Consider the following 19,464-nt stretch of genomic DNA (forward strand, 5'->3'; position numbering starts at 1 on the left):
AATCTCTCTTTCGGTCAGAGCATTTAGGTCTGGCAAGCATGATTGAAATTCTACAATTTTCTTCCAATTATCGAATGGAATGCTCGAAAATTCCAATCCATTTCTCATCGATTTTGGTGTTAACGTATGCATTGAAAAATGGACTGATTCCGGATGGCGATGAAAAAAACTACAAAAGATAATTCAATGGAACAATTTTTCCTTAAATGTTAGGTTTATTAAACCTACAGCAAAAATGGTTCAAGGCTGTTGATTCGCAGCAGCAGCAGCACTGTCAAGCAACTTGATGAGTTTTTCATACCGCCAGTTCTACCCCACAGCGAAGGAGTTGGACATTCTGAGGCACTTTGTGTCCGCCAGATATAGCCAATCTGGTATTTACAATATCCTCTTCCTGCCGCTCCTTAAGCCGGGAAATCGAAGGAACCGGTCAAATGATGAAGGTCAAATGATGAAGGAGAATGATGAAGGAAGCGTTAGACGAGACAGGCCGTATCTGAGCAGCAGGCAATCACCCAGAAAGAGTAGCTTGAGGTAGCGGTGAAAAACTTCATTCCGGTTAAAGAAGTGAAAAACTTCTTTTCTACTCATAATGAAAGACAAAACGTACTTGATGATAGAATTCAACGAACGCAAGGGACCGGATACTTTACGTTCCCCAGATAAGTGATGACGACGAATATATCACCCATATCAAGTTCTCCAAGAAGGTCATTCTCTGACAAACGAGAAGGAAATGTCCAAGCCGCTCTTCTTTCGGGTCATATGGTAAACTGGGAGATATACAGTAAGAAGTGCTTGCCGGAAGTTGCGAAGGTGATGTGGTCGAATCTGGGATCAGCCTATTATGCTAAATGATCACTGGAGGATGGATCGGCTGGAGATAAACCGCCAACCTTCCGAACATGAACACGCTGACATACATCTTCACATCGGCCATAGTTGAGGTTCCGGCCAACTTCCGTAAGGCCGTCAAGCATTTCATTTACGATACTTCCTCAAACAATCCCGTCTCTTCCTGTCCCGTATACACTAGTTATCCCGGCTTATTGAACATGATAAGCCCTGACCAAGCTGAGGGACCAAAGATGAACTTCACGTTGGTCCCTGCGGATCAATAGGGGACTTTTATGAAAACACATTTTCTAATTTTGTTGCTGTCGTTACCATTCGATACTCTCTAAACAAAAAGTCCACTGTCGGTGCGATGAAACCAGCTCAACGTATTAATCTTTGAATGCATTGGAAGATCTCATGAACAGTCTGTCAAATAATAGTTTTTTTTTTGTGGTTCATCCATTTAATAAAATCAACATGATCAAATTGTAATATTGAAATATATTGATATCGCGGGACATTTTCGTTTCTTTTGCTAAATGCGGGACGTAATCTTACGCGGGACATTTTGTTGAAATTCGCGACGTCTAGTCAGATTATGTATATATAAAAGAAAGGGTTTTCCCACGTATGTGTAAAATATCATAACAGGAGAGCGGCTAATCAGATTTGCGTCATTTATATATCGTTGAGTTTGTCTTCACCCATATTAGTATGATAGAATACTTTAGAAAATATTTGAGATGACTTTAAAAAATCGATGAAATTGACTGCAAATATATGAGGGGCTTAGAATGCAAGGGGTGTAAGTGACTTGATCGATTTCTCTTCATCAACTATTTCTTTACTTAATAACTCAACTGCAAAAAAGATCCAATTTAAGTTTGCTATATAATCCGGTAGATGAGGTTCTGAACTATCTTCCACATTGTCAAATACAGCTGGGAATGTATTTGCAGCTAAGTCATGACCAAAAGAGAGAGTCGATGTAGAGAAATCGATCAAATCACTTTCACCCCTTTCATTCTAAGCCCCTCATATATGTTTCGCAATTAAAATCATCAAAAAGATTAATTTTATAGATTTGAACGATAACATACAAACTCTCTTAAACTATATTCGTTATTTTTGTACCATCCCAACTATTCTCTAGAAATAATTCATATGGCAGAACAACGTTCGCCGGATCAGCTAGTTTACTATAAAAAAGACAATACATTAGAAATATTTTTTATAAATATCTCGAGAATGGCTGCATTTAGAAAGAGATTGATAAAGAGCTTTTAAATCACATCAGGATTCATAAGTTATTGCTTAAAATGATTGTTAACATACACAAATTCACAAACATACACATTTGTTTCATAATGAATTTATGCGTAAAATTTTCGAAGTTTCCTCAAACATGAAAATGTGCTAAGATCATACCGATAAAAAAGAAACAAAACAATCTAAACCTGAACAATTTGCGTCCTATTAGCATTCTGTGTAGTTTGTCAAAGGTATTGGAAAAAATTCTTAAAAATCAAATTCATGAGTACATAAACTCTTCTAATTCACTCAGTGAATTTCAATCTGGTTTCCGATCAGGCCATAGTACAACTACAGCTCTTCTCAAAGTACATGATGATAGCAGTAGAACAGTTGATAATAAAGGTGTCGCAATTCTTTTACTCGTAGATTTTTCTAAAGCATTTGACCGCGTGTCACATAACAAGTTATTGATAAAATTGTCCGAGCAGTTCTGTTTTTCAAGTAATTCGGTTCGTCTTGTACAATCGTACTTATCTAACAGATCTCAAATTGTTCCGATAAATGAAGAAAAATCTAATTCTGTGAATATAGTATCTGGTGTGCCTCAGGGCTCCTTTCTAGGCCCTTTACTATTTTCACTATATATAAATGATCTTACAACTACAGGGTTTTCCATTTCGGGCTTCCGAAAGTATACAGCCCTGCGCTGACAACCGTTTGACGTAGCTGTCAACCAAAGCGTCATATCGTTAGTTGAATGTCTGTCATTTTACAATATGGATCGTTTTAGCATCGCACAACGTGTTAATTTTGTTAAATTATACTATAAAAATGTTGAAAAACCAAATGTTTTTCGAGCATTACGGACGGATTTTGGTCGTCATGGACGGCCTACAGAGCACACAATCGCTAATGTAGTGCGTAAATTCGAACAAACTGGATCCGTAGCGGATATTGTGAAACCTGTGCATCATCGTAATGTGCGTTCGGCCGAAAATATTGCTGCTGTTGCTGCCAGTGTGGAGGATGACCCGAATGTTTCGATTCCACGGCGTGCTCAGCAATTGGGCTTGTCAAACACATCATTGTGGCGAATTTTGCATTTGGACTTGCACCTATATCCATATAAAGTCCAACTGGTACAAAAATTAGAGCGTGGTGACCATGGAATGCGTTGGGCATACGTCGATTGGGTGAATGAACAACAGGTACAAAATGCTGAATTTTTGCATCAAATTTTCTTCAGCGATGAGGCACATTTCGAGCTAGGTGGCTATGTGAACACCCAAAATTTCCGTATATGGGGCTCAGAAAATCCACACGTGATTGAGAGGTCATTGCATCCGCCAAAAGTCACTGTTTGGTGCGCATTATGGTCTGGTGGAGTCATCGGGCCGTATTTCTTTGAAAATGAGGACGGCGAGACGGTAACTGTGAATGGTGAGCGCTATGGCCGCATGTTAACCGATTTTTTTTTTGCCACAAATTGAAGATATGGATACGGATGACATGTGGTTTCAGCAGGACGGCGCCACGTGCCACACAACACAACCGAACATGGCCATATTGCGAACGAAATTTGAGGGACGCATAATTTCGCGTTTTGGTGATGCCAATTGGGGATCATGCGATTTGAACCCGCTAGACTTTTTTTTGTGGGGTTATGCGAAAGACCGTGTCTATGCCAACTCTCCGCAAACTTTTGAACATTTGAAACACAACATTCGTGAAGTTATGACCGAGATACCGCCCCATATGTGCCGAAAAGTCATCGAAAATTAACTGTTCCGGATCAAGGTGTGCGAGGAAGCCCTAGGTGGACATTTGAATGATGTTATATTTCACACATAATGGCAAAAAAATATTATAGGAGGTTGTGTTCAAGACACGACCGCATTGTTGACGTAGAACAACGCTGTAGTTTAATTCAAGTCGCTTGTTTATAACTGCGGATATTATTTTATAATGCTATGAAAATTTTGGAATAACCATTCTACCAGTTTGGTCGCCCTGAAATGTTTTTTCATTGTGTTTTATCATCATTTGACGATAATTGTTTGATGATTCATTCTTGTGCTCGCAGAACAATACATACTCGAGATAAGCACAGCTGTCATCCTTAGTGGAGAAAGTTTTGCTACTGGCAAGCGAAACCAAATCACGTGAGGGGCTCAGAATGCAAGGAGTGTAGGTGCCTTGATCGATTTCTCTTTATCGACTTTCTCTTTTGATCATAACTTAACTGCAAACACATTCCCAGCTTATTTGACAATGTGGACGATAGGTCAGAACCTCAATTATCGGTTTCTATAGCAAAATCAAATTGGAACGTTTTTGTGCGCTGAGTTAGGCTAGGCGCAAATTGAGAAGCGTATAGCGCTCGTAAGCGAACGCGAGACTACCAACACGACTCATACGTGCCACAAAAGTAGCGTGGTGGAGCGCATATTGAGTCGCAGTTTGGTGTAAATAACATGCCACTCGCATACAATCACTGATTAACACAGAGTTGCGCGATTTATTTATTTACTAACACAATCACCCGACCAGTACAGCCATACAGTGTCAAACCCACGGCGCTATATGATTGTTCACCAACACAACTACCACAACCGGCATGACCAGCACGAGAAACTGTGGTTCAGCCACAGCGTCGCGCGAGTCGTGTCTCACGAGCGCTCCACCATCTCGCGTCATCTGGCCAATTTGCGCCGTTCTATCTGTTTTCATTAGCCACAAAAACAGGCGCTATACCGCGCCAAGTTACTCGCGCTATATGCGTCTCAATTTGCGCCTTGCCTTATTCACGAAAGAAAAAGTTGATGAAGAGAAATCGATCAAATCACTTACACCCCTTGCATTCTAAGCCCCTCACATACACTATTTCAGAACAACATTTACTTTCTTGGTGACTAAATAAACGAAATAAACTCTATCTGTTAATCTCCCGCTATCTACCCTCCTTGTTTATATTTATCATTACGACTGCATAATTTGCAACACCAAACAATCATCAATCAAAAAAAAAGTCTTAAAAAAATTGTTGCATCGTTACAGGGCCAATGCACAAGGGAGCAGATACAAATCGGGTTTCAGCGTAGCGAAGATGCACTATTTTTACGTACGGGTTATGAACCACGTGCGTACGCATACAAATATCCATATATCGATTACTTGAAGCAACTAAATATACACACGCTTATCTCTGTTTTGCGCCCTTCTCAACGAAAGCCCTTTCTGTTAATATTGCCAGTCTAGATAAGCTTAGCTATTATCCTTTGTGGAGAGAGTTTTCCTACCGTCATGCGAAACCAAATCACTGACAAAATTGCAGAACATTTATATTCTTGGTGAGCTGACGATAGCCTAGCTTGATGATTACCCACACAACTGTGCAGCTCAGAACTTTAATGCAATGGCGTCAGTTTGATGCAATGATTGCAATGCCAGAGACATCAGCGAGTGAGTAATTTGATCGCGTCCACAGCTCAATCCAGAACGAAGACATGTGATGACACAGAACAAGGAAGAAAAAACGATATTCATTGCTTTGATACAGAACGATACTGAAAGTTTGTTTTCCTTTCTTGCTTGATACTTTAAACTTCTTCAGTTCATTCGTCTGTCCCCTTCAAAAATGCCCTTGTAAAACTTTACTTTATCCATAATATTACTCCTCCACCCCCATTGCCTTGAGAAAGGCATTCGATCCCTCGCCGTCCAGCTCGCCCAGCACCTATGTTGTTCAGTCGATTTCCTCACAAACATTGAAAGTTTGTCTCAGCGAGACCCACTGTTTATACTCTAGGCAAATATTCCCCTTCGTTCTTCTTCTTTTCCTTTGTACACGGAGACTTTACATCTAACGATTTCCCCTTCGTTGCTTGTCGATAAGTTGCTCGTTATTGACAGCTCCGTTCGGGAAAGGACACAAATGGACAGAACAAATGTATGAGAAAATAGGAATGCTTCCAATTTTCAATAATTTAAACCATATACAGACTATGGGATTGTAATGTATAGCATATCAAACAAATCTTAGGGAATTTCCGATTCGTTTGGATGTAGGGTAAATGATCTTGGTTTGTCCAGTCGAAAATATGATCATGGTTTGCCCACTTTTTTGAATGCTCTAATTCAGCGCTCCTGTGTCAAATAAGGCCTTCGAATGTTTCGAAACATATAAATGAAATTGCCTTTTACATGATTTATAGTAGTTTGATAGTATATTTTTACGAAATCACATGTTTTAAAGGATTATAAAATACACCTTCTATTTGTGTCAATGCGCCCCTCATTCGAGCTAACTTTTAATCGATCACCAGATGATTATTTGGCACGTATTCAGACCTTTTCTGGATTACAATACTTATAAATATTGTAAACATCATGCTTGCTCACCATTTGTATCGGATTTACATAGCTAAACCATTAAATTAACGCATTTTGATGAACTCAATTCTGATCATGAGTTGTCCAATTCAATAATGTTGTTTTGTCTTTGGCAACCGCTTGGCGCGCTGCAGTTTGTTTATGTTTGTTTATGTGTGCTTCGCGCATAGCAGAAGTATGGTTTTTCTGTGTTGATTGTGTTGAGGTGAACACTTCTAAAATGCCCAAGAAAAGGCAATATTCTGAAGAAAGCCTAAATTATGAATGAATCAATATGATGACAGTAAACTCAAGCAATGATAAACGCAACATCTAATTGTGAATTCGAATGTTTTCATTCAAAAATGGAGATTTCTAAAACCGGACAAATCATGATCATTTTTTTGGGCAAACCATCATCAGAGGTGGACAAACCATGATCATAATTCTTCTTTAAGGAAAATCGTTAAAAAACATAAAAATTTGAATAATTTCAACACCTTATGGTAGTATTAGCAACTAGAGACTTGGGGCTTTTCAACAAACCCAAACTCGTATCGATTATGTGTGATTTTCATGAAGAAAAATCGATTTGCATTTACTAGTTGCGTAAAAACACCCCAAATTGGACAAACCAAGATCATTTACCCTAGCTGCAGTGAATTTAGCGCATGCAGCCTGAACTGATTGGGGTCTGTAATATTGCGATACAACACCGCATGCTGCCTACCTTCCCTGCCGAGAGGCGGAAAAAAACCTATCCTCCGCCCATGAGGGTTCGCATGATATATGTATGTGTGCGAATCCCCACCAAAGTATCAAAATCAACGCGCCAGCCGGAACAGATAAACGTTGCGGGTCATCCTTCATCGAAAGTGTTACGATGGTTCCCATTCTGTGGATATTGTTCTCGAGTAATAGAGGCGGGAGTGTCTTGATCCTGGCCGCATTCCGCATTCCGCATAACCTCAACCTCGCTGCGTGAGGTGAAATGGGCCATATGGGAGAGTTATACTTTCTCGTCGAGGTTAATCTCCATCAACGCTCGGTAACGCTCGATTATGGTATAAACGTCGGAAGCGAAAGCGAAGGGATGGGAGGCGGATGAAAATAAAATAATCCGTTGGCTTTGACTGTCTTTCGAAGCGAGCTATTTGCCTGCGGGCTTAGCCAGATGCCTTCTCGATTGTCGCCGGTTTTTTGGATTCTGGTGCATTGCAAGTCAATTTCTGTTTCTGCACAATGAAACAAGCACTTTGCAAATAAGTAGAAGCGAAAGGGTCAATAAAGCTTTTGTGTAGCTTACACTCAGTTCAAAAGTGCTAGACTATAGACTACAGTATATTACGCTGCCAGGCCCGTCATAGTGACTGAATTGAAGAAGAAAATGTACGAAATTTCCGCCCACGGATACATAAGCGCGTGAAAATCACAGCACTATAAATCAACCCCCAACTAGGCGGGACTAGAAGCTTGCCGGAGCACTTTTCCATTGGAAGGAGCACAAAAGAACTGGATCCTATCTACAAACTATGACTTTTTATGAAAATGCACACGCCATTCGATTATGTACTCGATTCTTCCACTTCCACCTGCGGAACAATTGGAATACGGTTGTAAACATGCAAGTGGAGTCAACCGTGGCCTACATATTGGATCCGCGCCAAGTACGAAGAACAAGGAACAATGGTGCTAATACTCAAGTATTTATTGAACTTGTTCTCACGTGGGTGAGCCGCTCCACCCGACGCGGGTGTTCCCACTCACAGTTGAAAAGATTTTAAATCACTGAGATTACTGGGAAAGTCAGGTGAGTGAAAAACCAAAAGCATAAAAGCTAATAATTCCCGAGATTAACAAATAAGGGAAAGTTTCGTACCATGAAGAAATTATAAACTTCAGCTGAACAACGGTGTCATAACCGAGCTTCCCCATCTTTCGGAATCGAATTAAGAATATTTTGCCAAAGTAAAGTGCCCAATTTTTCGCAGAAATAACGAGCTCCAGTCACCCCTGCTTTTGCTCTACTAGACGGAACATTTTAAATTTTCCGTTCCGGTATGCCCATGTGTATGCGAGGAAAAGATTTCACCGCGATCCACCCAGAACTTTTGTGCTCAGAGGGAAAACTTTCTCCGGGCTGTTGTTGGTTACAAATCCCTCCCTTCTCCCGTCATAAATCCCGCCATGGCGACGTCAACGTCGCAGCTCAGCAAAAGCGGAAGCATTCGGAAACATTTCCACACTTATTTACCCCAGAATAATTACCCCAAACCCGGAGCCGCATACCCGCACGGTTTATGTTATTGAAATTCAATTCGGGTAAACATTCGCGGCACTCTATTAGCGTCATTTGTGAATGGCTCTCAATCTGCTCAATTAATTTTGAACTGTAGTTTATAAATAGCACTTAGTCGTCAGCGCCCCCGGGTCGAAGCGGAAAGACGGAATGTCCCCAGAGAGAGAGTTCATTTGCGTAAATTGGTTTTGTACGATTTGTTTATGATAAACTAATCAAAGATGTGATGGGCGGACGTAAATTACATTTTGCTGAAAATAATCTCGTTTGTTTCATCCAATATTTTCCCAAAAAGGTAGCTTGTTTTGGCGCTAGTAATATTCTTCCTCGTGGAAAAGTATGATGGAAGTAAAATAAATATCCATCCACCAAAAAAAATTAAAAAGGTGCAGGATTCGAAATGTGCTGGATAATTATTTACCACAACAATATGGCGGTTTAGACAAAAAAAAACTTGCTTCCAAATAAGAGCATCTGATCTCATTGTTCGAGAGTTGGTGATCATACAGATTACCGCGATAATAAACAGCGAGAATAAAAAACGTATGACTTTAGATGGTACAAATCGTACTTCGATTCGCTAATGTGAACAATGAAGGCGTGATTGAGGTGCGTATGATATTGGGTGCGCTATTAGGTTCCCCCTGTTTGCCATAGATGGATCCAGCAGTGAGTGGTGATCGTATTCGACATACCCTGAACGGCTCGAAAAACGCGAAGATCTTTCGATCTCTTTATTGACTTCCTCTTAAGATAACAACTGCCTTGTGCCATTTTGCGGTATTTTTGTCAGATAGTACGGTAAACGAGGTTCTCTTCTAGAATCCAGCTCGTCGAACACATCAGAAAATGTTTTCACAGCTATGTTATCAACGGAAGAGAATGTCGATGAGCAGAATCGATCAAAACACCCTATTGAAAAGTTAAACGTGATATGAGCTTGAGCTTGAGCTTGGGTAGACTCCACACTTCGTAGTTGCTCTCCGTGATTGACCTGAACCAGCGAAATTGCACAAAGAACACACTGAATGGTACTTGGGAGTAGCAAACCATTCTGATGGTGCAAGTTTCGGTGATTCGAACTTCAATTAGTCCATAACGACGCCGGCCACGTCCTTACAGTCACCAAGGGAAGGGAAGGAATGTTAGTATGATATTCGCCGCCCCAAGTCCAGAAGGATCGCCTCTATAGCATCGTTCCCTAGCGTATTTCATGGAGGGGATAATTGTTAGTGGGGAGAGGTATGAGTCAGGTTTCACTGAAATAAGAGATGTGATTATGTCAACACGAACTATCGATCATTCGTTGAAACGAAATTCCGAAAATCTGATATGTCAATAAACACGGGAGAGATTATCTTTAGGTAACCTTAGGAGGTTAACCTGTACAATTATTTGAACCAACTACATATTCTAATATCTATCGAGTTAATTTTGTTGACTTAATTAACAAAGTTAGTTCAGTTAACTTTGGGAAACGTGAGAAGGTGACCGGGGTTACTAGAAATAATCGGACCTGCAATATATCCCGTTGTTTATCAAACGTATATAAAATAGCCTATCTCCCTCCGTCAGTCATCGCACAATAAATTACCATATGTTCCCCGATCCAAAATATCTCGAACAGTGGATCCGAGCTCTCCCGAAAATCTGACTGTACGACACCGACGAAAAGAAATAAACCCTGAAAAGTTAAAACCACTTCGACACATTAGTGATATTGTTCTGCCGTCTTATACTTTAGGTCACGGCCAGGGTTGCCAACTATAATTTAAAAAAAAAATCAGGAGAAATGAAAATAAAAATCAGAATAAATCAGGATAGTTCATTTTTGGTTGATCGAAAAGTTAATGTCGATTTTCGGGACAACAAAACACAATCAAAGCATTATAATTTAATTTCATATTCATAGTTCTGTTTCACAATCTTTCACACAGCTTAAATATTCTATCCTCCCAGAACATGTTTTTTTTTTGCTTTTCGAAAACTGCTGCGAGCCATACATGTGAGAAACAGGTTACTTGGTAGTAGCTCATCATACGGAATCCTTTCCAAATCCCACCAGAAAAAGAGTATATCTCCCTTCGGGCGAAGACCGGATAAGTAAAACAAATAATAAGCATGGTATAAATCCTCGCATAAGCGGAAATGCTAGTGTTTCGCCTGACTTTTTGATCGTTTATATTTTTTTTCCGAAAAATCTATAGCATCACTACAGTCAATGCAGAGAAATCAATATTCAAATTTTCACTGAATTCATCATCCATGCTTTGGAATGAATCTTTAATCAACAAATATGGAAAAAATATCAATAGTGGAAGACATGTTGATTTTTTCCTAATTTTTATTATATTTAGTACGGTTATAGATATATTTACCATAGTCCCATCATTATAGTTGATTCTACTTTGAACTAGACCTACAAACTGTATATAAAGTGTTTTTATATTGACTGTGGATTCAAAAATTTTCTCCTGAGTAATTTTACACTCTGAAACGTATTCCTACATTAATAACTCTGGGATACATCTACATACAAATTATCCTCAATAAAGCAATGTTGTTCCTCAAACTTAATCTCGTTGTAATTCCATAAATTCGTCAGACAGTCCGGTTTCATAAAATTTTCTAGCACTGTTTTGGAAAACCACGAAACAATTGAGGGTAGAGATAAAAAAAGTTATGCGTCTAGATAATTTAACTTAATGTAAGATATATACAAGTTTGAACCGGAGAACTATCATGACAGAAAACTTTGGCATGGAAACCAGTATATTTATAAGGAACTAGCTGACCCGGCAAACTTCGTCCCGCCCAACATTTGTTTTTGTTATCAATACCTTCAAACATTCACGTTTTCTTACTATGAGCAAGTTCATGGGTCCAATCGCAGAACTGATCATTGATTGATCTTCTAATCGACCTCGTTGAATTTACCTTTTACTATAAAATTCCTAGTATTTTTAACAAAAATCATCATTATAATATCAGATTATTTTCAGACACAATTCTCGTTCAAGAGTTTTCAACCACTTGCAAATAACATGTTTTTCCGTTACATGAAATAAATGTTTTATACAGAAAATATGATAGAATAAAGACAGCCCTAAATCGGACAATTTCTTCCTCGAGTTCCTCCTGTCAACACATTCGGCGATACTCTTTTATTTGTATAGATAGAAGAAGATATAGGAGTGCGTTTCATCACATTGAAATCCATTTCCAGTTTCGAAAAAAGATCAATTTCGCTAGCGCAAACATCAAATGGACTAACAGCACTTGTCACTATGTAATTGTAGAACATATGGGAATTTAATTATCCGAATGTTCCCTTTTTCCTTCAGAATTTTCCGAAAATTTTCAATTGTCATGTTTGGTTGGAATATTTTGGTTGAAATATGCGTAATATTTTTCTGGGACCCCCTCTCCATTCTAGAGGAGGTATGACACCCCTAAACCATCATAGAAACATTTATCATACCAAAAAACCCTTGCTTCCCAAATTGTGCTTGATTAGTTCTCGAGTTATGCAGCCCCCTGTAATTTGTGTTTCATTTGTATGGCAGCCCCCCCTCAGAGAGGAGGGTGGAGTGTTTAACCACCATAGAAACATTTATTGTACCCTAAAACCTCAATATGCCATATTTAGTTCCATTTGCTTGATTAGTTCTCGAGCTATGCAGAAATTTGTTTTTCATTTTTATGGCAGACCCCCCCCCCCCCTCAGAAAAGTTGGAGGAGTGTTGAACCACTTTAGAAATGTTTCTTGCCCCCTAAAACCTTCTTCTTCTTCTTCAATAGCACTAACGTTCCTAGAGGAACTTCGCCGTCTCAACGTAGTATTACTTGCGTCATTTTTATTAGTACTTAGTTGAGATTTCTATGCCAAATAACACGCCTTGAATGCATTCTGAATGGCAAGCTCTAGAATACGCGTGATCACAGTGCAAGTCGGAGGAAATTTCTTTGACGAAAAATTCCCCCGACCAGAACGGGAATCGAACCCGAACACCCGGCATGTTAGTTATGACGCTAACCACTCGGCCAAGGGAGCACCAAAACCTCCACATGTCGAATTTGGTTTCATTTGCTTGATTAATTCTCGAGCTATGCAGAAATTTGTGTTTCATTTTTATGGCAGCCCCACCTAAGAGATGGTAAAAACATTTATTGCACCCTAAAACCTCCACATTTCAAATTTGGTTTCATTTGTTTGATTAATTCTCGAGTAATGCAGAAATTTGTGTTTCATTTGTATGGCAGCCCCCCCTCAGAGAGGGGGGTGGAGGTTCTAACCATCATAGAATCATTTATTGCACCCTAAAAACTCAATATGCCCAATTTGGTTTCACTTGCTTGATTAATTCTCGTGTAATGCAGAAATTTGTGTTTCATTTGTATGGCAGCCCCCCTAAGAGAAGGAGGAGGAGTATGTAACCACCGTAAAAACGTTTATTGCACCCTAAAACCTACACATGCCAAATGTGGTTTCATTTGCTTGATTAATTCTCGAGTAATGCAGAAATTTGTGTTTCATTTGTATGGCAGCCACCCCTTAGAGAGGGGGTGGAGAGTCTAACCACCATAGAATCATTTATTACGCCCTAAAACCTCCACATGCCAGATTCCGTTCCATTTGCTTGATTAATTCCCGAGTAATGCAGAAATTTGTGTTTAATTTGTATGGCAGACCCCAAGGGGTCGATATCGACCGCTTTGAGAACCCCTGATCTATATCAATCTATGAATGACAATATGTATTCAGACCGCTGGAAGTTCGCCATAATTTAAAAAAATCGCTTTGTTGTTGAATTCATCCTATATGCTTGTGGATTTTCGGCTTGGAAAAGTTCGAAAAAAGCAAGTGAATGACACCGAGACAGAAGTCTCCGTTGATTACTAAAAACAAAAGTAAACGAGTGACACTGAAGAGAAAAGCGAGCGAATGACACTGATACAAAAGCCCTACTTCTTTTGACGATATTTTCGGTCAATAGTAATTTCATGGAAATAAAGTCTCTACAAAATACTGAATTGTCTTCACATATTTCATGTCAAAATGTCTTCACAAAATCAAATGTCTTCACAGTAAATCAAATGTCTTCAAAATGAAGACATGTCTTCAAACCTGGCATCTCTGGAGTGTATGCATAACTGACAGATTTCTACTACGAGACGTTTGAAAGGTGAGAATGTTAATGTTTCTATATGAGTTATCGTCCGATTTGATTGAATTCATAAAAGTTATGAACAAAACTGGAGTTAAACATATCTTTAAATTTGAACAAAGATTGATAAGAGATTCCCACCATTTGTTGATGTTTATAGCGTGATTTGGTTACTATATAAGTTGTTTGGAAAAGGTTTAATGTAATGATTTTATTTTGAGATGTATATTCACAAACATACAAGTACGACTTATATAAATTGCATACATTAGGCTGTCAAAAAAGTCCTGCGGTATTTTTTTTGAATTTTCATTTGTTCATAAAATTAGTTACAATCATCTGTTTTAAGTCAAATATGCGCCGTTTTGTTCGATGACTTGTTCCCAACGAGATACCAACTTCATAATACCCCTGTTATAGAAGCTCGCTTCCTTATTGCCAAAAAACTCGTACAGCCAATTTTCACAGGCCTCTTTTGTGACTAACTTCTGACTACCTAGCTCGTTCGCCATGGACAAAAACAGGTGGTAGTCACTTGGTGCAAGGTCCGGACTATACGGCGGATGCAAAAGAACCTCCCATCCGAGCTCCCGGAGCTTCTGGCGCGTCACCAAAGAAGTGTGTGGCCTGGCGTTGTCCTGATGGAAGACAATGCGGCCTCTGTTTATCAAAGATGGCCTCTTCTTCATGAGTGCTACCTTCAAGCGGTCCAGTTGTTGGCAGTACAGGTCCGAATTGAGCGTTTGGCCATAGGGAAGCAGCTCATAATAGATTATTCCTTGACAATCCCACCAAACACACAGCAGAACCTTCCTGGCCGTTAATGAGGGCTTGGCCACCGTATGAGCCGCTTCAGCGGGCTTCGACCACGACCGTTTGCGCTTCACGTTGTCGTAAGTGACCCACTTTTCATCGCCAGTCACCATCCGCTTCAGAAACGGGTCGATTTTGTTGCGATTCAGCAGCGATTCACATGCGTCGATACGGTCAAAGATGTTTTTTTGCGTCAACGTGTGTGGCACCCATACATCGAGCTTCTTTGTGAATCCAAGCTTCTTCAAATGGTTAATAACGGTTTGATGACTTATCCCCTGCTACTATGCCGGTCTTTCTCGGCCAATTCAGCGATTTTGTCGCAATTTTCGACGACAGGCCTTCCGGAGCGTTTGCGCATCTTCGACGACCTCTACACCAGAACGAAAACGTTGAAACCATCGTTGTGCGGTGGAAATGGAAACTGTATCGGGTCCATAAACTGCACAAATTTTATTGGCAGCTTGAGATGCATTTTTGCCTTTGTCATAGTTCTGGAATCATCACTCCTACCATTTTTGCGTGAATATCGCCACAAAAAATTCACATTCCAGCAAAATAATGCTACTGTTCATACCAGCAAGGAAACTAAGCAATGGATTAAGAACCAAAAACTTAATTTTTTGGACTGACTGGTTCGCTCTCCAGACTTGAATCATGTGGAAAATCTTAGGGGTATCCTTATACGCAGAATCTTCCCTAAAGGAAAGCGGTAGACCACGATCGAATTGCCTTCGGTGTAACATAATGTTAAAGTGACTGTATCAATACACGTAATAAATCGAAAATTATGGACACCATCCGCCTGATGTCGACTTCAACACGATGTAAACCTAAACGTCCACTGTTATGCTTAATAGAGTTTCCTCTATAATAAACCTATTTTAGGAATACTCATTTTTATTGGATTTTCTAAACCAGAAGGTCCTCACTCAATGTAGCTGCACTGCAATCCCTTGAAAAGCGTTATTGATTTCTATCAAATGTGTCGAAATGGGTCAGTTTATATAGATTTCCCGTTAAGTTAAAGAGAAAATTTATTTTAGTCTAGTGGCTATTATGGTGGCTTCCATCCCGCTCAGCTTTCGGATTGAGAAAGATGATCGAATTGACCACCGCAGCTTACGGAGAAAAAATGAACGTGAGGACGACCGATTCATACAAGACAGCAAACTAGTTCCATTCATTTTTTTCCAGTGCCCAATACGACTGAAGAACATTAAATTTAGACCACTTTTTTTGCGCCCACAAAATAGACCATATATTGCAATCCACTATGCAGTTGTAAAAATGGGAATTGATGAGGAACTTGAAACCATATTGGCTCAATGGTCTCATCGGTTACTCTATCTCTTATTATCCCTTATGCAATATGCTCTGTGTTGAAATAAGAACAGAACATTCAAATGCATCTCAAGTCCAATAGCATCGAAATTGCAATCGAAACTGTCTCTTATCAATGGTCTCGAGACGAAGCTCTTGTATGCTAGATCCCATTTGAAACGTAGAAACTTCTGTGAAGCACTTAGTTGTTATGCTCAACGATTTGGGAATATGGAACAAAAAAGGGAATATTTCCATTTGCAAGAGGTGATACAATCAGTTTTTGTTCCGTCCGAATAAACTCCAATACATTGTGTAACAAAAAAAAAGTTTGGAATGAAATCGTAATTAACTCACTTGGGAAATACTTCTTGCGTGGATGGGATGTCCTCTTTTCGTTGGCACTGTCGACAGAAGGGGGAAAAAACGCTTTCCGTTGGTTCGCCTCGGAAAATCGACTTAAACTTTCTTCTAGCGCACTTCCTTTGTATCCTTTTGCTTGCCTCACTTCCTGTCCTCTGCGTTTTCGTTGGAGATAAAGTCGTTTTATATTTCACAAAGAATGCTATTCTTTTTTTTGTGGGTAAACTCACACTATGGCACTGACACGCTTGCACAATTTCACTTCTGTTAGCCTTGTAAAATTGTTTTATCGCGCCGATTAACACTTACAATTTATTATCATACAACACCGGATTGATATACATTTTTAAAGAAACCATTCATCCGTTTATATGCAATTACGATCACGGAAGTACAATTGATTGTTGCCTTTTTCACCGCTGATTTTTTTTTAATCCATCAATTTACACCGATTGTTTGGTTTGATGCATTTTCCGTAGGCGGGGAAATGATGCGAAAATCAGTTGGGTCTCATTTGAACAATAATTTACGTGTGCGTTTAATTATAGCGACGAATGTTCCTATAACCTTTTTCAAATTGCACTAATTACTACCTATTCGCAGTATGGAGTATTTTTTTTCACTTGAACGATCAGCAGTTTATTACAACGCTTTTTCACAAGTGCATTTGGTGCTGAAATCAAACGAAAAAAAATATTATTAGTATATTAGAATACTACAGGTAATGAAAAATCCTGGAACTCATACGTAAATAATGTAGTACGAATAGTATGGAGTTTATTGTTGAGAACGTTTCTCAAATCTCACGTTACAAATTTCATTATATTTACAAATTTGGGATTTGAAAAATTCCTAAAAAAAACTTCAAAATAGGATAAATTGGGCTATGAATTAACTCTGCACCGAAACACTCTTCTGTACTCCTCCTGGAAGAGCATTTCGAAAACTCGGAGAATGTCAAAAGGCTAACAAAGCGATTCATTGCAATTGACTTGCCCAGAAAAGTCATGCCGCCATTGACGATGACAAAATCGAAACGCTAATCAAGAATAACCTTCCGCAGGATCTCGGAGAGCTTGGAACCAATCAGCCCACATTATTTCCAAAATTATTCGGTATAAATTCAGAAAAAATAACACTTTGCTAATTAATTTAATTATTTTTTTGGTGAGCCAAATGATATATTTGGTCGGGGTTCTGCCAAAACGAACCAAGCATCAAAAACATTATTTTGAGATATTTCATTTTGAAGTTTGAGCTCCCACTAATTGACTGTGTCGGATCAAATCTATCATTTTACTGCTCACGTGTTACAAACAGGATGTCAAACATAATAGCCCTTTTCAGGCTGTAAGCACATAACTTCGCTGTAACAGAAATATGAAAAAAACAAAATTATGTTGTTGCTAGACACGCACAACTTCGTTCTCTTTGCAGCCAGAGCGAACCAAGTACATGCTAGCTATTAACATAATATCATTACACAACACATTAGTATTTTGTAGCGGCTCTAGAATAATTTCATGAATGTTATATATATATATATATATATATATATATATATATATACACTTTTGCTGTTTTTGATAAAATAATATTTTCATAAATGAAAATATATTGATTGAGGATTGATTGAGGCATTACACTTGGTTTGTTGTGGTTGAACACAAAACATATGCAGATCAGCTTTCTACTTTTCATGGCAGCCCTTAGACTGTCTTACTTACCAGATCCCGACGACATCTGATTCCAGGAGCTGTCCGAAACAGAAAAATCTCTTAAAGATTCGCATCTGCCTTCATGGAGAAATGATCACTATCGTCCGATGCCATATTGTGGGTATATGGCTCGCTTTGGTTGAATGCAATTTCGTTTTTTACAGTCTGCTACACAGAATTTTTTTTTTTTTTGGAACTGTTGTCAATTATCCGAATAACATGCTCATTTTACAGTCGATAGATTATAATTTTTTGCATCCAATAGTGTGAGTAACTCGATTTTGGATAAATGGCGCTTGGTTCGTTTTGGCAGAGTCCCGACCATTTGGAGATGAAATTACTACATCTTCTTTTCCTCGGTACAAGTTCTGATATGGTGTCATCAAGAATTTCGCAAAGTTTCGCATATTCAACTGAGGATGATCAGGACAGTATGAAGAAATTCGCCTTCGTATTCAATTGGAAATGAGTTTTGTCTTCTTCCTGCAGTTTCTCCGTCAACATGACTCAACAGTCATTGGAGCGTTTAGTTGCTATCTCGCTCTACGACTCTACTATCTCAATCCATCCTTCCCCGTTACATGGACTTCATACCATTTTGAAGTGACTCCCCTCAAAATGAATTCATTTCTCTCTCTTTGAGTTCATCGTGGTTTACTACAGGCGAGCTAGATTTTTTTGTATCGTACACGAAAATTACTCACACAGATAAAATAGCGTAAAGTGTTGTTCATTTTTCATCTTCGAATATTTCGGACCCTGCATTGGCAAATTATGATCTATAAATAATCAATTTTCAACAGTTGATGATGACAAACGATTATGTTTTTATTTGTACACGAGACCAGCGTCAGCTTTAAACACTACTGCATGGAGCTGAGAGATAAATCCTAGTAAACCTTACCAGTTGGGGTGGTTGGGCTGCTCAAGGTGGCTGTACACTGTTTCACACTTTTTGACCAAAAAAAATTAGGTTAAAATTTAGTACAAATTTCATGTTTGACAAAAATATTTTACAGCCATAATTACACTTATTTGTTTTTGTCAAAGGTGCTTAACATAACACTGTTCGGTGAAATACAGCTATTTAGAGTGAATGACAAACACGGTTATCACTCAGTAAACTGTTTGTCGAGTCCGATACTATTTTGTTCGAGCCCGTTGTCATTTTAAAAGAAGAAAATATTTGTGGATAGACTAAAAAAACAAAAACGGTCCCGTAACCGTAGCATCTGGGTCAGTGAGTGGGTCATAAAGCGCGAAACGGAGAAATTTTACGTGAATCTGCTGCGACAGCTGCGTAATGAATTTCCAAAGT

The 19,464-nt window shown here is 39.0% G+C and overlaps 1 protein-coding gene across 7 annotated transcripts in view; it reads right to left on the minus strand.

Moving 5' to 3' along the window:
• Positions 1-19,464, minus strand: part of LOC129767479 (orexin/Hypocretin receptor type 1-like) — a 430,709-nt gene that overhangs the window by 395,889 nt on the left and 15,356 nt on the right. For 6 of the 7 annotated variants that reach the window (XM_055768444.1, XM_055768441.1, XM_055768442.1 and 3 more), the window contains one exon: positions 16,423-17,101. The gene's annotated coding sequence lies outside the window, so the exon portion shown is untranslated. Of the gene's footprint in view, positions 1-16,422; positions 17,102-18,155; positions 18,295-19,464 lie in introns of those variants that run through there. The other variant, XM_055768445.1, reaches the window with a different exon arrangement.

The sequence above is a fragment of the Toxorhynchites rutilus genome, chromosome 2 (genome assembly GCF_029784135.1).
Source record: "Toxorhynchites rutilus septentrionalis strain SRP chromosome 2, ASM2978413v1, whole genome shotgun sequence".
In the NCBI taxonomy this organism is placed as follows: domain Eukaryota; kingdom Metazoa; phylum Arthropoda; class Insecta; order Diptera; family Culicidae; genus Toxorhynchites; species Toxorhynchites rutilus.